The sequence below is a fragment of the Chrysemys picta genome, chromosome 3 (genome assembly GCF_011386835.1).
Source record: "Chrysemys picta bellii isolate R12L10 chromosome 3, ASM1138683v2, whole genome shotgun sequence".
Classification (NCBI taxonomy): Eukaryota; Metazoa; Chordata; order Testudines; family Emydidae; genus Chrysemys; species Chrysemys picta.
In genome coordinates this window covers 133,511,705-133,533,303 of record NC_088793.1, presented here as the reverse complement: position 1 = coordinate 133,533,303, position 21,599 = coordinate 133,511,705, and the positions used below count along the sequence as shown (strand labels likewise).

Here is a 21,599-nt window from a genome sequence, read left to right as displayed (position 1 = left end):
GAACATGTCCGGGAAAATGGCGGCTCTGCTCCTCCCCGACTCTTGGGCTCTGTTTAAGAGCCGGGCTGCCTGAGCGCTACCGACTTCGGGCAGCCCCCATGCCTCCGGACCCTGCGCCGCCGGAGCCCGGGAGGGGAAGTGCCCGGCTGGGGACACAGGGTCCGGAGGCAAGGGGGCTGCCCGAAGCCCAAGCGCTACCGGCTTCACTGTTTGCCGGGCAGCCTCCAGACCCTGCGCCTCCGGCTGGGCGCTTCCCCTCCCGGGCTCCAGCTGCTCTGGGGAAGTGCCGGCCGGGGGCGCAGGGTCTGGGGGCTGCCCGGCAAACCGTGAAGCCGGTAGCGCTCGGGCAGCCCTTTCCGCGTGGCTGGGAGTGGGAGGGAGCGGAGTTAGGGCGGGGAAGGGGCGGAGTTGGGGCAGGGCAGGGGGTGGGGAAATGGGCGGGGCCAGGGCCCATGGAGGGTCCTCTTTTTTTATTTATTAGATATGGTAACCCTAGCTTTGCCGTTCTTTTTATTTGCCTTCTGCTTTGCTGGGGTCACATTTTGAAGCTTTCTCCATAGCCACGAGAGCTAGAAACTTACTTTTTCTTTAAGAATGAAGGCTGAAATCGTCACATATCCACTTGACTCCATGAGCTGGGGCTTTAAGGAAAACAATAATTATCATGTATCAGAGGGGTAGCCGTGTTAGTCTGGATTTGTAAAAAGCAACAAAGAGTCCTGTGGCACCTTATAGACTAACAGAAGTATTGGAGCATAAGCTTTCATGGGTGAATACCCACTTTGTTAATAATTATCATGAGACTCATGACAAAATCATGCGAGTTGGCAAGACTCTGAGGGAGTGGAGCCTCTTCAGCAGAGATTTTGGGAGCCTGCATTTTTGGATATCAAACTGCAGAAACCTCAAAGGGGAAGGCTTTTCAGAAGGTGAGTGCTCAGCACTTACTGAAAACCTGGTGCCTTTAAGATAGATGTGTCAGGTTGGACACAAAAACAGAAGCACCCAAAATCATTGAAAAAACAACGAGGAGTCCTTGTGGCACTGGTCACTTTTGAAAATCCCAGGAGTCACTTTAAAAAACTGCCACAGCCCTGAAAGGAAAGTTGGAAATGATTGCTTGCCTCTGATGGACCCTGGGGGTTTTGGAAAAGAAGCTCTCTCTTTCTGCTTGATCTGCCTGCAAGACACGTGAGCAAATTCACTGACAATTACTCCAGATTTAAACAGCTGTGGAGTGTCTTTAGTGCCCAAAGGTATACCAGGGAAACAGCAGTAGCACACTGCTTCACATACTGAGGTTGGGTGTGACTGAAGAATGTGCTGTTCCAGGATGTTCCTTCAGAGGCTTTTGACAGCAGAACTACTGTGGGGTTTAGAATTAAATCTCCTCACCTCCACCCCCTTTCAATATAAATAAAGAAGACCCTAATTAATACTTTTTATAAAGAGTAATACATAAAAAACTACTGCCTGCCACCATCAGGGATTATTTGCTGCACAAATGAGTGAAACTGCCTTAGAGCCTGTTGCTATCCCCAGGCTTCTGTCTGCTTCCAACCATGAGACCTCTAGCACTATTTAAGGTCAACAGAAAGAAATTGCACTTGGCTGTTCAACCCATCTCTCTTTTGGGAAGAGATTGGCTAGATTCCCCTGACCAAAAATAACTGATTCATCTTTTTATTCAAAAATAACCCCACTTATCTAAAAAACACCACGTAGTAAAATTACATTATTTAATTTAACCAGTGGCAGAACCACAACAAAATTGCCACCGTGTTACTAAACTACATTTCCCAAAAGGCCAGAGGTCTAAGTTCAAATTCACACCATTCTATCAAATATAAGAAGACCCAGGTGGGTAGTTTCTGACTCCATTATAAAAGCTTTCAGGCTGCAAGGAAGACCTTTAAGGAAAGTAACAGCTCCCATCAGCTATGTTGTTACAAAAGCAAGGGCACCGTTTTCAGACAAGATGATAAGGTACCTTTAACAATAACTAAAACATTGCATTGTACCCCAACATACTGGTTTTCATAATGTGTGCTAGTTTTATAATTGGTCTCTTAACTACACTCTTCTGCCCCCTCACTCTCCACAAGAAATACATCATTCACTACTTGTACCATCAGTAGACCTATCAAAAATAGTCTTTCAATCATCCCCTTTTACTAATGTATTCTGTGCGCCAAAGTAAGACTTGTGCCTTTCAGGATTGTTCTAGGACACATGAATGAAAAAAACAAAATGAGGCTGCTGGCCAGTAAAAAGAACAGCCAGAAACCATTAAAACTAATTTCTTTTCATATTCTGCACTCTACCACATGTAAAGCAAAGAAAAAGTCTTAGTAGAGTGAAACATATGGCGTGGAGGATGGGGTGGGAGGGTGAACTCCACTTCTAACTTTGTTAGCAGAGCTTATTGTAAAAAGGTTAATTTTGAATAATTTGTGTGTCATGTTTTTAGATAAAATCTCTCAAAGCTCTAATTCCTAACAAGGGGTTATATTCATTTGGAATGTGTGTAATAGGGAATGTTTTGTTCATTTTTTCAGCATCACAACTTTCAAAAAGTACAGTTGGGATTTTGGATTAATCCATTCTTATTGCATGTTTTTTTTCTTAAATTGTCTCTCTCTAAATCAGGATCTCCTAGGAGTTATCTCTTTAGGCTACAAGATGACATTCTGAGTTATAGCAACCCTCATTTTACTAGATCAAATCTCTGATGACTGACTGTTTCCATCAGTAGCAATATTCAGATCAGGTTTATATATAGACTATAAATTAAATGCAACACTTTTGAGCAAGAGTGCTACACCCAATTCTTAGACCAGCCCTGATGTCAGGTTAGTGAGTTTCTTTATTTGAATAAGGACTTTTGCTGACAACTCTAAAGCATCAACAGGCAAAAAATGTAAATATGAGTATGCTATCATTACTGTTAATAAGTAAAACTTCTATTACATGTAAGCAGACCCTTGACACAGTGATTGCCATAGCTCCCTACAAAGAGAGACTAAAATTGAGTGGTTTTATAGAGGAGGAATTATTCTTTTTTTAACCATTCTTAAATCAATCTGATTTACTCTAGTCCTGTTGGACAGCTATGGAAAGTTTCACATCTTGTGGTCTGCGAGACATGTTTCTTCGATACCCACATTCAGATCGAAATGTTCAGTCAGTTAGTTTTATCTGATTATAATATTTTGTGAAATGACCTATATCAGGCAAAAAGTTATGCAGGTCTGTTACTGGCATCCCATGACCTCTCGTTGCACTTTGCACAGGCATCTTTTTCTAAGGCAAAATGATACAATATACTCCTTTGTAACTGCACATTAGGAAATGCTACTGCTGCTTCTGGGTAAAAGATTTCTTTATTTCTAGAAAGTGTAAGAGATCTGCCAGGGATGTGACTTCAAATTAACAGACTTCTGAGTTCCTTTGTTTAAACAAGTGCATGTTGTGCTGGTTAATTTTTCATGTGATTAATGTTCAGAATCCTCTTTTTAATCTTCTCATGAAAACCTGTTTACTTTGCAATTCAAAGTATCATGAATCTCTGTTCAGCAGAAACGTAAACGTTTTGATAAAACTGTTCTTAACAAGTTTGATTCATTTCATCAGCCTGACTAACTGCAGAATTTTAAATTCTTTAATCAGGAAGGATTTACTGTAAGTTGATGTTTTGTGTAATTTTATAAAGAACTATGGGGAAGACAGGACCCTGCCATCTAACCTGAATAAAGGGTATTCACCTCCACTGTATAGTTATCTGGTGTATTACTGAGGTCTATGCCACAATGCACACATTTTGGCTCCCTGTGGGTCTTACAATACTGAGCAGACCCAATCCAGGCCTGGGAAAGAATTTAAGCACCAGAAATGGAGGAAAGATTTAGCTTAAGACTTTATGATGAACCTGACTGTTTCCTCTTACATGTACTGCCATCTCCCAGATGATTAACCTGATCTTCCAGAAAGAGCATTCTAGGCCTTTCCTTCCGACAAGCCCCTCAGTATCATGGCATTCTTGGGTGGACAGGGAAGGAAGTAGGCTCTCCCCAGAGTATCATACCCCCCCTGGACCAGCCTGGGGGGCTTTACATTGTGCCATAATGAATTCCTTCCTCCACTAAGTTTTCAAATGCTACTTAAACAATATTTCCAATTTCTACCAGCACAGGTTAAAAAAGGATTAAGCCCAAAACCTCAGCTTGGATCCATGGCATGACTGATTCTTCTCCTTCCTGTCTAACCTATCAAACTCCTAGCTTGTAAATAAACACATGCATAATCCAGAGAAGCCTGTTTTTTTATTTCCAACCCAATTTTGCAGACCCAAGAGTTTAAGATAAGCATTGGATGTGAAGCTGGATGGCTGGGTGTTTAACTCAATGCAACCGCTAAACCTTCTGAGATTTACGCAGTGCTCTTTTTTGTTAATGGGCAATGCAAATCCGTGCCAACTTCCCTGTTATGTTCTTCTGTACTGTCTTTCAATATTCCTAAGTAATATAACCAAAAACAGGCTTAAAGCTAACTTGCTCTGTCTTAAATATAGACTGTGCTCACAACGCCAGAGCAACTGGAGTGTTTATGAATCTTTTGCACCAGCAGGTTCTGTCTTTGCTCATTGATCATTGTTCTTCCCTTCTAATGGTGTATGAAAATTCAGTGTGTGCCCTCCCTCCTCACACTAGTGTTCTGAAACCTTCTTAATTTCAATTGACATGGGTTTTGCAAACCAAACTGGATGGGTTGATTAACCTGGGCTTGCAGCCCTTCAGGTTCCCTTGGGTTTTTAATTCCACACAATCCTGAAGCTAACTCTTGAGAAAATCACCTGCTTCATACCAGATGAGCACATTTCCTTTTTTTTTTTTTTGCATGTTCAGACAGGCCCTACCCCATTGTCTATGAGGCCACAATCTCCTTTCACATAAGCAGTCCTGTGTGGAGAGGGAGGATGTCTGTGGCTCAGAACTTCCCCTTTGGCTCTTGTTATTGAGAATAGTCAACTAACCCATTTCTCACATTTTGAGCCTTCAGGAATGCTGTCAAGTTGGTCCATAGGGCCCTCCAGTCCAGGAAGGAAGAGGTGCAAGTGGCCTTCCTGCCCCCTCATTCAGCAGGACACTGTCTGCTGCTTCCTTATGGGATCTCTCATTCAGAGCTGGATTAGAATGAACTGTATGGAGCTGTGGCAGGCTGGCAGAAGAAGCGTGTGTGTGTGTGTGTGTGTGTGTGTGTGTGTGTGTGACACACAGAGAGAGATCACTTGTGCATGACATTTCTGCTTCATGGGAGAGGTTGGAAAGAAAGCTATGCCAGTGCACAGGGCAGCTAACTGGTTGCCATGCATGGCACCTGAACTGGCCAAACTATGGGTCATGAGCACATGTGACTTGTAGATTATGGGTTATACCGAAGAGGGTGTGAGCAGCTCCATTGTTCAGATTCCTTCTCCATGTACTTTTTTTCCCCACAGACTACAGTGAATCATGGGGAGTCAGTTTTCCCTCAGGAATAAACATGTTCCTTTTTTCCAACTTCAGCAGTGTTTTGGGGCTTACTTTAACTGGTGGGGAGGATCTACCTTAGATCCTTGCACAATAGCTAACAATCAGGACTTTAGTCTGTGCAACCAAAAAAAACACAATAATCACTTCAACATCATACCCTGTCCAAGTACTTGTTTTAATAGATGCCCCACTTATGCAGAAATGTATAGCTATAATGTAGGGTGGTTTAGGACATACCCGTTTCAGTCTCTGCTGTTTTTAATAAAGACCACATCTTTATGTGGCTGAATTGTTTTGTCCAAATTTTTTTTTTAAAAGACTTCAAATGTTTTTGGATTGGCTATTGCACAAGTGCTACGATATAAGGTGGGAAAATTTGCCCTTCACTTATTAATAGACTGAATATCAGAATCAAGTTTACAGCCTAAACAGTTTCATGTCATGTGACTTCAGCTGGGCTTTTCTCTCCCAACCAAGACAAGAGTATGGTAAATGTGCAAAAATAAATAACATTTAAAAATAAAGAAATCAAATAGAAAGGAGAGCTCATTTCTTTCTTCTTGTTTTTCCCTATTCATCTTTCATTTAAATGGCCTGTTTTTTGGAATGGTTCACCATGCCTGCCTGAGTTGCCCTCCCATAGAAAGATAGGGGAACCGTCCTTAACGCCATAAGTGATACCACTAGATTGTCCACACTGACAAAATCTAATAACTTTCCTTTGCCCACTGAGTATGAGATAAGGTGAATGCTACAGCCACTGCTGGATGTGTTTCAGACTGGGGAGGAGGTGAGCCCACATCTTATCATGTTGCTGAAGGAAACAGCAAAGTGTTTGATCAGTGTTCAGGATACAGGCTAGTTCAAGTTGCTTTGAAAAAGCAATCCTCTTATCACAAATTACTGAGTCCAAAGAGTAATCAGTTACATGCTGCTGGTTACTGCCTCAGAAAAGTAACAGATGACTGATTGCTTTTAAATTGCTTTTGCATTGCACGTTGAGACTGTCTCTCTACCGGAGGCTGTTGCATCACTAATCATGCTTTCAACAGGAACAGCAGGGCTGCTAAGAACAAAATGAAAGTAAGCCATGTTATTTTTCAGCCTGAGTAGTAATCAGGTTCTTGGTATCTGGATGGGAGACCTTCAAGGAAAACCCTAGGTGTTGCAGGAAGTGGTGTTGGTGACTCAGTAAATGTCACATTTCCCTCTGAGTCAGTACTGAAGCCGAGTCCCAGAAGATTTCAGGTGGAGGTGGTGCTGCCTTACATATGAAACGTAAAACCCCAGAGCTACTTGAGATTCTTCTACATTTCAACAAAATTTTCTTGACATTTGCTTTTATTTTTCTTTAACCCAGGTCTATGTAAAATCAAAGGCCTGACCACTCGCAATTGTCTAAAATTCCCTGGATCTTTTAGAAAATGTAAGTGTGTTAGCATTTGGGTGCTGGCTACATTTCTTTGTTAGTATTAAATATATATCTATTTTATTAAGTCATTACAGGCTGGCTGACCAACCCTTCCCTGGCTGTTTCAAACCAGTAAGGTTCTTTTCTATACTTGCTCTCCTAGCATTGCTGTGCACTGTTAAATGACTGCCATGCATAAACAGGCAGAGTGAGTCACCCAATGGAACAGAAACAAGCAGCTTTTTGGAGGCTTGTTCCCCAGGGTTCTTGGAATGTGCTATTTATGACAAATAAAACATACCTGTCTTCAAAGGCAGATTAAGATTTATTGGGGCCCTGGGCACAAAGAACATTTCCCCCCCTCCACCCCCTCTGGGAGCCCAGGGGCACCAGGGAGGTGAGGAGGGTCATGGTCCCACCCTTTTAAAAGTGGGAGGGCCATACCTGCCCACTTTTTAACATGAGCATAGTAGCCTTGGCCAGGGACGGAGTGGCGGCGGCAAGGGTGTAGTTTTTGGGGGGAGCAGGGGCTCCATTGCCTCCCCCCCCAACTGTAAGCCTTGGGCCAGAGGCGACAGGAGGAGTGAGGCCGCACGTGGCTGCTCTCAGGCACAAAACCCAGGTGGCAGTGGGGGCAGCCAGTCACTGAGGGACCAGGCAGGGGCAGCCTGGCAGCAGAAGCCAGGCGCAGGCACTGAATGAGCCTGGGTGGAGTGTGGCGGCCGCTGAGGCCAGGCCAGTAGTAGCGGGAACTGGGTTGGAGGAGCCCTCCCTGCCCAGCTCCTCGCTGCCTGTGACCTTCCCAGGGCTCCCCACCGCCTCCCAGGCTGAGGCAGGGCCTCCTCTCCCTGCAGAGCATGTCTGCAGACTTGTGCGTTAATCTGCCACTGCCTGTCTTCCGCTGCCAGAGATCAAACCAGAAGCCCTGGCCATCATCTCAGCTCTATAGTGACTGGGTCTGGGATCCTTCTTACATTAAGGCCACTTATTCGTCAGTCTCCCAAGCAGCCACTCATCTAGAGTTTTCTGCTTTCCTCTGTGAGTCTGATTGGCCTGCTCTCTGGCCATGCCTCGTTCTCATCTCCTGTGCAGAGGGTGGGGAAGCTAAACTGGAGTTACACCTCTATTTACCGGTGCCCAGTTAGTCTCATCCCACGTGTGGCTGTTTTTCCCTGGCATGTGAAGTTATCCTGAAGTACACTATGTGCTCTCTGTTCTCCTCTTGTGTATAAATCGATGGCAGGGAATGGATTAGTCATAGGATGCTGTGGTAAGAGCTATGGTTTAGGCACACCTTCTCCCTCAGTCCATAAGGCTGGCAGGGATGCAGTGTAGGCGGGGATGGGGATGGGAAAACCTGCAGAGGCCGGAGATCTGTGGGAAATGTGCCCCATCCCTCACATCCCCAGCCAGCAGCAGTTAGGGACTGCCTCTCTGCACTTGTCTGTTGCCTCCACCCCAACAATAGCAACAAGACTGCCTTCCAGACATGCCCCTGGCTGCCCTGTCCATGGCTGTTCTGCATTCCACTGGATGGGAAGGGGGTATTGGTTAGCATTGCTTCAAGTACCATTAGCTCAGTCTCTCTTTCTGCAAGTCATACTGTTTCCAGAGGAGAACATGCTGCTTAGAGGAGCTGTTTCTTGGCATCTCCCATTGGCCAAGACCTTTTCTGTAGCAGTTACTGAGGGAGAGAGGAAGGAAATGTGGCCCATGTCCTTCTCTCCCCTCCACACAGTCTGTACCCTGTGTGACTGTGTCCCATATACATTATGTACCTGGTACTTCCTGTATCAGGGAGTCTCTACCCAACCGGGATGGAGGTCTGCCGTAAAGGTGGACCAGCAAGCAAGCTCTGTCTGTAATAGAGTCTGTAATGGGCCCAGCACAAGCGGGGAACTGGGGTAGGAGGAGGATCTGGCTGATAAGGCCGGAACTTGGGAACAAAACTACAATCTCCTGGCTATGCCACAGACTTGTGTGTGTCTGCCTCATTTCCCTGCTGTAAAATGGGGATAGTAATAGAGGGAGATAGCAGGATAAATTTTTAAACATCTATGATTCTTGCAGGCGCTCAGGTGATGGGAGCCATGGAAATATGTAGATAGACCAATCTGAGAAACAATGCCCTTATAAACACCCTCTCCTCCCCGGCAGTGTCTATTAGGGCACTTGGAGTATGAGCCTCCAGTTGAGAGGGCTTGCTGGAGTGCAGAGGAAAGGGTTTTTCTGGAAGCTGTTGCAGGGGACAGACTGGGTGTTTATCTCTGGTTCATTTATATGGGGCTGCTGTAACCCTCAAGAAGAGAAAACTAATATTGGTTTGCTAACCATTTGCACTGATGGACTATGCTATGGTCTCTCCTTTTTGAATGCCATGACCCTGGAGATGAGGCAGTTCCTTAGTGTTTTTCTTACTATACTTACACTTTTATGGAGAGGAACTGAGAAATCTTCTGAAGAATAAAAAATCACCTGAGAAGACGCTTAAAATAAGAGTGGGGTTTTTATCCATAGGCTTCTAATGACTTTAAGATTGGACTAGCTACCTATACAAAGCTTTATACGCATGTGACGTTTTGGGGTTCTGTCACTACCTGCCCTGTAACTTGGGGGTCTTAATGCTGTGCTGCTATGGCTTCAGAGCTCTGACACCAGTAGGAAGCCTGAAAGCATAAAGGTCTCACCCTGGATTCTACCAGCCTACCCTCTCCTTGCAGGGGGACCCTAACAGTCCCTTTCAGTACTGAGTCTCCTCAAAGTGCTCAACTACCAGACACTTGGACTTTCCCCTCTGGTCCGTCACCCCCAAAGGCGTGAAACCTGCCCCCAGTTATTTGTACACTTGGGTACACACACTCTGCACAGTTTGCACAACAGAGACTTGCTTGGGGCTAAGATAAACAAAAAGTTTAATAGAAAAATCATAGATTCGAAAGTGAAAGGGTAAGGAGAAGCAAAAACCTACTACTCACACAGCAAAGAACCATATAGATGCAACCTCAGGCTTTACACTTCTGTTAGCTAAATTACCTTTTCTAAAACAAGTTACTTATTGCCTTTGCTCCGTTTCCCAGCATGCCTTCTGTCCAAGAGGGAATCTAGTGTTTCATGGACAGCGCTCTGCCTTGATGCTGGTCCTCAATTTCTAGATAGCCTTTACTTCAAATCCCTTTCCTTGTAACAGGGTTTGCAGGTTCCCCTCTCTCTCTGACTTTAGTGATTCATGGTGGGGAAAACTCCCTCCTTTCTTAGGCTACAGCTACACTGAAAATGCTGCAGCGGCTCAGCTGCACTGGTGCAGAAGCTGGGCTGCTGTAGTGTTTCAGTGTAGACACTCACTACAGTAAGGGGAGGGATTCTCCTGTTGCTGTAGGTCAGGGATTGGCAACCTTTGGCATGCGGCTCGCCAGGGTAAGCACCCTTCCGAGCCAGGCCGGTTTGTTTACCTGCCGCATCCACAGGTTGGGGCCCATCATGGCCTCTACTGGCTGTGGTTCACCGCTCCAGGCCAATGGGGGCTGCGGGAAGTGGTGTGGGTCGAGGGATGTGCTGGCTGCCGCTTCCTGCAGCCCCCATTGGCCTGGAGCAGCGAACCACGATCGGCCGAACCTGCGGATGCGGCAGGTAAACAAACCATCCTGGCCCGGAAGGGTGCTTAGCCTGGCGAGCTGCGTGCCAAAGGTTGCCGATCCTGCTGTAGGTAATCCATCTTCCTGAGAGACCGTAGCTAGGCTGGTGAGTTAGCTCAGCATAGCTACATCTGAGGTGTAGCTATGCAGATGTAAGTTTTTTAGTGTAGTTTTCCAACTGGTAGTTTTCCAACAGGATTTCTTTTCAACGTTAATGGCCCATTACTTGTCTTTTCCGGGATTGTACAATGCTAGGTGCTTGGAGCTAGTCTCGTCTGGCTGAGGAGGCAGCCCCTCCCTGCCTGGCTGACCTGTTGCGAGGTGAAGCTGAACATTGCAGCACAAATTATGAGCAGTTTTATATCTACACAAATACACACATTTGTAACCAGAGTCTGTATACAGATCTCATAATGACCATCAAGTTCAGAACATTACAAGCGTTCATAGAAGATCTTACTTGACATATTTTTATATACAATAACATTGTATACAACCAGTTGATTCAATTGCTTATTTTTAAGATGTTCAGACTCCTTGTGCTCCCCTAGGGATGTCAGGCCCCTGATTGTCACAACCAATAGATATATCTGCTATACTAAACTTCTCAAATATTTCATTGGAATATTAGGGCAAAGGCTTGGTTCATGTCAGCTAAAAGAGGTGTTTGTGTGTTTTACGTTTGGATTTGTCTTGCCTTTGAAACATCTAAGGCCCTATGATTTTTGCAGGTTCTCTATTTAAATGGGCCCCAAAGGTTTATTATGAGAATTCAGCCCAGCACATGCAGGAATAATAGCTTTGAAAGGCAATTGACCTTAAAAGTTAGTTTCTGTTGAGAATCCCTCCTAAACTACTTCGGAGAGGAATCTATGTCAGCTAGTCTCTGTGCCTTTTGGAATGGCTTCTTAGAGTCCACAGCATTACAGTCTTGAAATTGTTATATTAGTAGGGTTACTCTTGTTCTGTTTTTAAGTGGTAATTACAACCATGGTCACAGGAAGGCGATAATAGAGTTTTCATGTCTAGTAGTTCTGTGAAAGACAGTAGCATACTGTGCTAGATTGACCTTTAGAGTGGACTCTATTTTGGTTAGCTGGTCAATCCAGTTCTTTCTCATTGGTGAGGCTGTAAAGAGGGCAGAACAGAAATGTCCAGCCGGTCAAATGGCAAAAGTCTCTGAAAAGGTCAAAGTGGTCCAGCTCACTGCTGCCTGTGACTGAATGTGGGAGGGAGGATTAAAAACCTCATTCTCGGGCAGAGAGTAGCAAGGTCAGAACAAAGGGTTCTTTTCCTGCGGCCGTGATTGTTGATGTGAGTGTAACCTAGCCTGATGACTGTCTGAAGAGTGGAATACTACTGTCTGGACAGAAACACCACCACCACTACCCCACGCTGCTTGTTCGAGGTTTGGCACACTGTTAGTTTCCTGCTTTGTCAGATGGCTGTTGCACAGGATGATTCAGTGCAGTAGCCTTCTTACAGAGAAATGCAAAATAACCTCGCAGGGGCCAAATGAAGAGGGACAGGGGAACCATAATGGGATTGTACTTTACATTACAATACACATTAGAAACATTCAGAATTGCTCTTTATGTATATGTTCAGTGGGACATCTCCAGGGAGTTGCTGCAGGAAGTGGCAATGGGGATTTAGTAGGCAGCATTCTTCCTGCTGAGTCAATATTGAAACCAAACCCCAGTATGGCTGTTGGGTCCCTGTGCTGTTGGAAGTGTTCTCTTCTGTATCATGTGCATTCTGACCACTGTGGCCATTAAAGATCCAAGGGCATTTTTTCTAAGAGTGTGGGAAGTATTAGGGTGGGTAGCCCAGCCACGTTCCTACTTGGGTTCTGAATTCATCTTACATATTCATTTGGCAACGTTATCTTTCACTTTGTCCCATAAACTGTGGTGAAGTTCTCCAGTGCAGTTAAATAGTTGCTGTTTCACCCCCAAAGTGACTGCTGCATTTCAGTAATCGATGACATGATCCTAGATGTATCTGAGTTTTTAGAACAAGTTGGGATCCTCCACCGTATAAGCTGCTATTATTATGTGTATAGCCCTATTCAGAAGTATCATGTGATGTAGTTAAACTAGATGATTCAATAAGGGAAAATGACCCCTCTAGCCAGAATGGAAATTCAAACTTCACATTTTTGTTTTCTTTTAACGGAGAGGCCAACTGCATATGAAATCACGATTCGTTTTAGCAGCAAACGCAGCTGCATTTGAAAGATTCAGTGACAGGATGTTGTGGTCCAGTTATGTTTGGAGTTGATGCAAAACTTGGAAAATAATAAACACCAGAGGAGGGTATGGCCGTTATTGCATGTGTGCTGTAATTCAGGAACTAACAGATGTCCAAGCTTCATGTCTAACCTGAAAGAGAGATGAGGGGAACTTATTCAGAGTTTGTGCACAGCTGCACCCATCAGATGACAGTCAGCTGAATTTGCCACCTAACGGGCTCTGATTTATCATAGCAGGAACTCTGACCTTTATTTGGTCACAGAAATACCATATTGGAAATCTCTTTGAAAGCTGAGCAAAGGCTGACAGCAATTGATGTACTTGTAACAAGAACAAGAATGCAATGATTATAGGTTGTTATGCACAACCCTCTGCTTTTGTAATTTTGCTGGCTTGTCATGGTGGATAGTTACAAATAGTAAGAAGTACACAAAGTACATTCTAAGGGGGATTGGATTGCTCAGGGCCTTGTTAATTGGATGCAAAGATTTTTCAGTCATATTCACCCACGTTACAATAGAATGCAACTCCTGTTAAGCCCTGCTTACCCCATAGCCAGTGTAAATGTCCTCGATCCATATTTTGGCCACCAGAGAAACTAGTATTTTGTATGGAGAAAAGGACAGAAAGGAACTCTGCTGTAAGTTTCATCTGCATACTCGTGAGGTTTTGCAAGCCTAGTGAAGTTAATAAGATTTTGGAGCAAAATGATGTCCTGATACTCTGAAAAGCCTTTCAGTTTGTGTGAAATCACTGCATCCCATGAGTGCCAATTGCGAACGCAGATTTAATGCTAGGAACAATATTGCTACTTCTTCGAGAACATCCGTTCATGTTGGTGTCCTGCGTTCAAGTTTAACAACTCTCCTGTAGCACAGCCTGAGCCATTGCTCTGAACCATTGTTGTATGTTCAGGCAAAAGGAAGACGTTGTGCAGATCAAAAGAACTGTGTGACATGGAGGAATAAATCAGACAATGATCCTACTTATGAGGGACTTTGTTAGGTTATGCTGGATAATTGCCACTGTCGGCAAAGGACAGTACATTAAAATTTAAAAAAAATCAAAACTAGTTATCACCTTAATTGAAGTTCTGGTGTATACATCCTCACTGAGCAACAATAACGGTAATTAGGTATGGATAGTTTAGTGATCTGAATATTATTACGGTATGTAATATATACATAAAATGGCAAATTGTCTGTTTCAAGTGCATGAAAACGTAGTTTGGCTGGGATTGATTGCTCACCACCACCACCACCGTCACCTTTCTGAGGCCACCTCAGGGCCGGCGCTTCCACTAGGCGACCCTAGGCGGTTGCCTAGGGCGGCAGGATTTGGGGGGCAGCATTTTGCCGTCCTTGGCGGAAATTCGGCGGCAGGGGGTCCTTCCGCTCCGGGTCTTCGGTGGAAATTCGGCAGTGGGTCCTTCACTCACTCCGGGACCCACCGCCAAAGTGCCCCGAAGAGGCGGAGCGGAAGGACCCCCCGCTGCGGAATGCTCAGAGGAGCGCTGTCGCCTAGGGCGGCAAAAACCCTGGTGCCGCTCCTGGGCCACCTTAAGCATTGAAGTTACTGGCCCAGTCTAGTTTAAATCAGTCATGACTCATGTATGACCAGCTGAGGACTGTCCAGGGACCTATGTGATGTGAACTGGTAGTTTGTCTGGTTTCTAGTGGATCAACATCTACATCCCACACCCACCAGATAGCTGGCAATCTCAGCTAATGCTAAGGAAACTGGACTACTTTCCCACCCTTAAGCTCTATCTGCTTAAGCGTTGGTTAAACTTTGTTGTGGTCAAACTGTATTTTAACATAGTTTTGCTGGTCAGTGTGCCTGGGATCAAATCATGTTATAACCTGTTTGTAACACAGACCTGGCTGGCCATAGGGGATTTTTTAACATGGGTTATCCTCATCTATATTGGCTGGGCAAATCATGTCACAACGCAATCTGGCCACAGCTCCATTTTAAAAAGTGTGCTTAATCATTATTGTTTAAGCACTGTAGATGGGGCCAAAGAGATGATCCCTCCAATTTGCCTTTAGGCATTTTGATGAAGTGGGAAAAGAAAGCATATAGATTACAACCTGTGGTGTACTTGGAATTTAAGATTGTCCATTTAGAACTAAATTAACTTAACGGGGGAGAAATCATAATTTTTATAATTTTAAATTGAATAAAATGCATGTATTGCTTAGCTGAGTGCATATTCATAAATGGTTCCTTTCCATTGAGATCTGCAGAGTTATTTTCTCGGGCTAAGATAAAGGTCTGGTCTAGAGGTTAAAGCAGCAGGGATCTTGAGGAAGAGGGGAGCATGGTCAAGTGGCTAAAGCTCATGAGTGGAAGTTTGGAGGTGCAGGTTCTAATACTGGCACTACAACATGATTGCCTAGTAATTATGGGCAATTCTTGTGTTCTGTGCCTCAGTTTCCCCCATATGTTACTGTTAAAGGCTGAATGGGACCTTGAAGAGCAAAACTTTCAAGGGAGCCTCACTCTGACTTCCATTAGCACCTCTGCAATTTTTCTGCAAAAATCCTAATTCCATTTAGGCTTTTGAATTTAATTCTAATATTAAAATTTTTGGACAGCGTCCCTGGATCGTGACCTCTTCCCACCCCTCCATCCAGCTTTCATTTAGATACTTTCCTCAAATTTCAATTGATCAATTTAATTAAAAAAAACTGGAGAAGTTCTGCTACGATGCTTAGTTAACAATAAGCATATTACAGGATCTGTCATTTTCACATTATCCCTGTCCTTCCATATCCCCTCATCTACTCTTTATTTACTATCCTCCTTTGCTGTGTTATGGAAAGTGACCATATGTTCCCGTTTTACTAGGGCAGTCCTGGTTTTTCAGAAGATGTCTTGATGCCCCTGGAATTTTCAGAACAGCCACAGTATTGTTGCATAAGTCAAAATGTAGTTTTTTTTCAGTAACTGTTAGGCTGAGCAGAGTTTTCTCTGTTTACCAGGGATAGTCTAGTGGAAAGAGTGTTCTGTGTGATGAACACTATTTGGAGTCAGGAGAAAAAAACAACTGAATGTAGACATCAATCAAAGCTGTTTGCTTGATCACCATGCATATTCAAAAAACTTGTTCCGTGTTTCATGAAGACCTTATTCAGAATACTAAGTTACTGGAAAAAAATCCTCCACTTTGAGAAATACGCATGGGTCACTGTTGAGTCAGAAGCTGACATTAGCAACACTTGGACACTTTTTTTTTTTTTTTTAATAAAAGTGTACTTTTGTCTTTGGTTTGAGTATTTTGCAATGCTAAAATCATCACAAAAGTTTCCTGTTCTTTTACTTTGAAAATATGGTCATCTCAGTCTTCTGCTTTATTTGAACTGTATTTTCCTGGGGGCAGGGACCTGTCCATTTTCCAAGTACGATGCATACCTACAGTGCTGTGTACATAATACTACATTGTTTTACCTGAGCTTACAAATGATGGTGCATGTGAAGTTCTGAATACCGCACGCTGCGGGTAAGCTTTGAAAATTCAGCTAGAGACATTTTAATGAATTTTACGGTTGAACTTCACCTGGGTTTCTTTTCAGTGTAAAGCTGGCAATTATTGTATACTGAACCCAGTGTGCACTAGGGTGGCCTTAGGGAAAAGAACAGATTTTGCGGGATTGGGAAAATATAGGCACAGGCACCATGCAATCTCTGCTGTGTTATGAGCACAACAGTCCTGGGGCGGGGTCAGTCAAGTATGCTATTTCAAGCAAAATTGGAGATGAGGATGTTTTCTTAGCCACAGGAAGAGCCGATCTCTTAGTCAGAGCAGTTAATCATGCAAAATAAAAAGAAATATGTACAGTTTGTCCCAAATGTTGTCCTTTTTCCAACAGATTTTTCCCCTCTACTCTTAAATGACTTGCATATATTTTTGGTATCACTAATTCACAGCATGGCAGAGTCTGCACAGTGGCTTTATTATTGGAAATGTGGAGGCTCTCTAAGCTCATTAGACATACTCCTGTCACAACGCTAACCTCCATATGCCCCTCAGAGAGAGAGAGAGAGAGAGAGAAATGCCTTCTTGACGTCAATAAAGAGCACACTGCCTAGGATAATATTACTGTGTACCTCAACCACCCACTCCCTCTAATTTACTAGAAACTAAGCAAGTTGTTTTGAAACCCATAGCTTCCAGCATGTTTGCACTCTTCTCCCTCAACCAAAAGGCTATTAATTGTCAGGAGCTTGAAAGCTACCTGATTCCTTGTTCAAAGGACCGAAACAGAGGGGATTTCCATGAGTAATAATTCCGTCCATGCCTGTGCAGTGCACTGCAGGCTAGAGTAAATTGGTCCAGCTGCTTGCAAGACTAGATGGAAAAGTGCCCAAGGGGGGGTAGGGGGAGCGGCAGGAACACATCAACAGATGGAGCTGGATTGTGTTGTCATCACGTGTTGCTCATCTGCTGAGCATGCTCCAGCTTGATTTCCACCATTAGCAGTTTGCTCTCAGCCTTCCTGTCTGTGCTGACTTGCAATATGAGGCAAATTGTCCAGCACATGTTGCAACGTCTTCTCTTCTACTAAAAAGGATAATTTTAGATTAGCCGGCGCTGCCTTGTTTTTTTTCCCTTCCCCCAAATGTCCTTGCAGTGATGACCCAAGTATTTTTGTGCCTCTACAGAAATCCTCCCAGCGACAGTCTACAAAACGCTGTGAGGGCCTGGCTATCTTTACAAATAATCAAAATTGGCAGGATTAACCTGTAACCCGAGGCTACGAAAATACAAATTCCACTATCCAGATGGCAGAGTTCAAAGTTCCACTCACTTCCTGGCTGAGGTTGCACAAGTAAATTTTTATCCTTGTTAAAAAGAAATAAGTAAAAACATAGCAATAAAACGTGGGTTGCTTTGTATCTCTGGTTTTAATCAAACTTATTTTATTCCTCTGTGTTTTGCTATTAAATATATTTTGAGGCCTTTATAAAAATAATTTCTGTCACCTCTCTCTATATTTAAATCCTACATAGCTCCTTTGTTATCTTACTAGGATAGCCATCTGATGGTAAATTTAAGTACAATCAAATGGTTAACTAGCACTGACTGGGAAGAACATAGCCACGGTAATATAGAATATAAGCATTGCAACCAGTTTCTTTTTTTAAAATTAGCCATGCCATAGAAAAACAATATTGAATTTAAAGAGACAAATCACTGGGCTGAACAATCTGTTTCTCCAGGGGACTAGAAGGAACCCAGGGACTACTAATGTGACATTGAGCTGGCTGTCAGTTCAAATCCAGCCAAGGTCAGCAGTGGCTAGAGGCTTTGACCATTTTGTGGCATATGAAATGAATTAGATGTCTCAGTCCAGTTCCTAGTAGAAAGATGCCCTCGTCACAAAACAACAACAACAAAAAAACCCCAAAACAATGGCAGCGCAAAAACAAAAACATAACAAAACAAACCCAAACCAAGAAAACCACCCCACCAGCAGCTCAGCTACCTATCTGGTTGTGAAGCTGAGGCCATGAAGATTGAATTAACTCACTCCTAAATGTAGTCTCTCCAAGGCAGAATGGAGGCATAGTGGTGGTATATTTTAAGGGACTCTTATATTGGTGCACTCTATGCTGTGCAGAATTAATAAAACTCAGTGTACTTCTTTCAGCTCAAAGGATCTTCTGAAGGTGGGGAAGTATCATTTTACAGATGGGGAAACTGAGGCAGACATGTGTAAAATAACTTGCCCAACATCCCACTAGTGCTAGAGGTGGGAATAGAACCCATGATCCACTCTCCATCCAGTATCCAATGCACTGGACCACAGACTCTAGGGTTGTCAAGCCAGCACTTTTCACAAACACTAAATTCACTGATTTCAGATGATACACATTTTAACAAAACAGTGTAACTAGGAATCTCAGCACAATGACATTACATCAGTGCTAATAAGTGTATCTGGGGGGATGGAAAAAATATGTTAATCTAAAAGCAATTCTCTTTTTAGAGCACACAAACTCTTAATCATGAGCTAAGTGTTAATTGTGACAAAGAAGTCTGTAAAGTGTGAAGTTTAGATAAGCATCTGCTATATTCATTATTGGCATGTGGATTTTGTGAAGTGTATCTAAAGGTAAATGGTTCAGCTAACAGATTACAGAAGCAGGAACTGAAGAGTAAAGTTCACCGGTTGTTTTTGTGATGACTTGTCCTCACAGCTTGGACAGACAACAAAACTTGACTCACTGGCATAACTTCTGAGTAGATTGCAGATACACTTTAGGAGAGCAGCACTGGAAGTTCCAACCAACGAGTTTATGATTAATTTTGCAGGCATTTATTGTGCAATATGTAAAGGCTACTGGCCAGCTCAGAAGTTAAGCCAGGAGATGACTATCAAACAAAGCTGTTACGTTTGCCAGATCTTTCCAAAGCTGCAGTGAAAAACAGACATATTGAAGCTAATTCATGGATTTACCAGATCCATTCTACGATACATTCTTTTATCATGATTTTTCTTTTTTTGCTTTTTACTAGAAAAATGAGTTCTGACTTGCACACTGTACGTTTTTTAGGTCAGGATTCTTACTGTGGACAGTTTAACTAGTGCTTTCAGTATATGTTTACCAGAGAGCCTCTTTTCCTGGCAGTTTTCTCTAATGACCTTACAAGGAACTGGTTGTACTTTTTTATTTTTTTGCTCCTGAAAACGAAACTGCACTTCCTATGAAAAACTGACTGTATTAGCCTAGATAAAGGTGATGTGGGGGTTAAAATGGCAGGAATAAGAAACGTACTGCAGACACAAGCAGACTGCTTTTGAATTTTTCCTCTTGTGTGGTTTACCCTAACTTCAGGTCAGTCAGTAAACTGTGTTTGGACACTGTCTGGCGTGAACGCTTTAGCAATAAAGCTTAATGTGTAACCAGGGTTTTTTCTTCTGTGTCAGCAGTTGGCAAGAAGATACTGTAAATAAGGATCCCTGTGAGTAAATAGATATATGTGTGGAGAGGGGAGGGGAGCACTAGCGTAAGCAGTTTTGAAATTCATGCCAGTGTTGCTTCAAGTGATAAGGTTATTTGAGTAACCTGCAAGCCATACGGATGCACAGGTTTCAAAAACAGGAAAGCATCTTGTTTAAAAACCTTCTAAGGCAACGTGAGGCTTAGAAAAGAAACTGGCTTAGTGGTTAAGTGATTGTACTTCCTTATTGATATAGTGATTTAGATGATGCAAAGCCTCATGGGATTGCACTGTTGTTAACCACAAGCCTAACAGTTATGATGACAAAGTTCTGAAACAGACCATGGGGCTTTCTGGAGAGCTGAGAAATCTAAAAGTTTCCCTTTTCATTTCCTCTCTTGTCTGAGTTTGAATTTTTTTTTCTTTCGTCTCTCTCTCTCTTTTTTTTAAACTAATGCATTAAAAAATAAAGAAAGGAAAAAAGAAAATTTGGCTGACACCTTCTGGGGAAGTGAAATCTGAAATTGCCAAAAAAATAAATTTTTTTTTCAAAAGTGTTCAGTAATTTTAGGTGCCTCCATTCTTTTATAGCCAACTTGAGGCAGCTTAAAGGGACCTGATTTTGACAAGGCACATACTCAACACTTGTTGAAAATCAGATCCTTTTAAGGTGTTTCAAATTGGGCACCCAAATCACTAGTCACTTTTGGCAATCATGGCTGCTATACTTTGTGTGTGTGTGTGTGTGTGTGTGTGTGTGTGTGTGTGTGTGTGCTTGCGCCTTGGGTAGCAGTCTTTGTGGAACTGAACACAAAATGACTGCTTGCATCTATAGGCAGCAGCAGAGTCCTTGCAGATTTAAAGGGGTAGTAACTAGAAAATAAAAGGCATGCTGGCTACATAGCTAAAATGCACCCAGAACTCTAGGTTATTATTTACTAAACATGGGTAAAAGCTACAGAGTTTAGACCTAGAGATGATCTTTTCCAAAGTTTAGGTTGTTCAGATAAGGGGTTTTGGCTTGAGTTTATCTCTGTCCTATTTGGTCAAATGTCTCCTTGATACATAGCTGCAACCACTCAGTGGGGGAGGGAAATAAATAGGATATTTCCTTTCCAACATATTGCTGTTCTTCCAGTGTGTGGCTCAGGACTAGTTCATTCTTGCACTCCATTCTCTGCCCCCTCTTCCTCGCCCCCCGCTTTCCAACACCACCTTTTATTGGATGCTTGCGTCTCTTTGCCCTGATATTGCTTTGCTGACTGTAGTGAAGTTGCATCAGGAATGGATTTGGTCCTTAAGGACAGTATTTGGATTGCTGATTCAACAGGAATTTCTATGGCTGTTCAGTCAATTTCAAGAATATATTTTGAAAACGTTAGGAAATCAATTTAACTGGAGTTGGAGCAAAGTTTTGGCCAGAAATTCAGATTCTGGCCAACAGGCCGGATTTTTGCCAACTCATTGCCTGGTCCTTTAGGCCAGCAGTGAAAAGCAAGCCTGGGGGGAATCCCGGCCCTTTGCCCATTAGACTTAATAGCACCTTTTTGTAAGCCTAATAAATCCTGCCCCAAATCACTTCCCCGAGCCACAGGGAAACGGAAACCTAGCCAAGGGCAGGAGCCAGCAGAGCTGCTAAAACTATAAAGTTGACATTCAGGACGAGATCTCTGCATTGTGATGTTGTTCTGAATGGGATTTTGTGTATGCGTTTGTGCCTGTGTGAGACTCCCTGTATCAGAACGAGGCAGGGGAAGCATGGTTCTGAGCAGCAAAACTCACTCTCAGTGCTCCCCCCCCAGAGAGGCTGAGAGAGGA

At 43.3% G+C, this 21,599-nt stretch overlaps 1 long non-coding RNA gene across 1 annotated transcript in view; it reads left to right on the top strand.

The window, feature by feature from the left end:
* Window positions 1-467: 467 nt before the first annotated feature.
* LOC122173517 (uncharacterized) overlaps window positions 468-21,599 on the top strand; it is a 223,762-nt gene continuing 202,630 nt past the window's right edge. The window contains exon 1 of the long non-coding RNA XR_010599775.1: window positions 468-1,986. This is a non-coding gene — a long non-coding RNA (uncharacterized LOC122173517). The remainder of the gene's footprint in view (window positions 1,987-21,599) is intronic.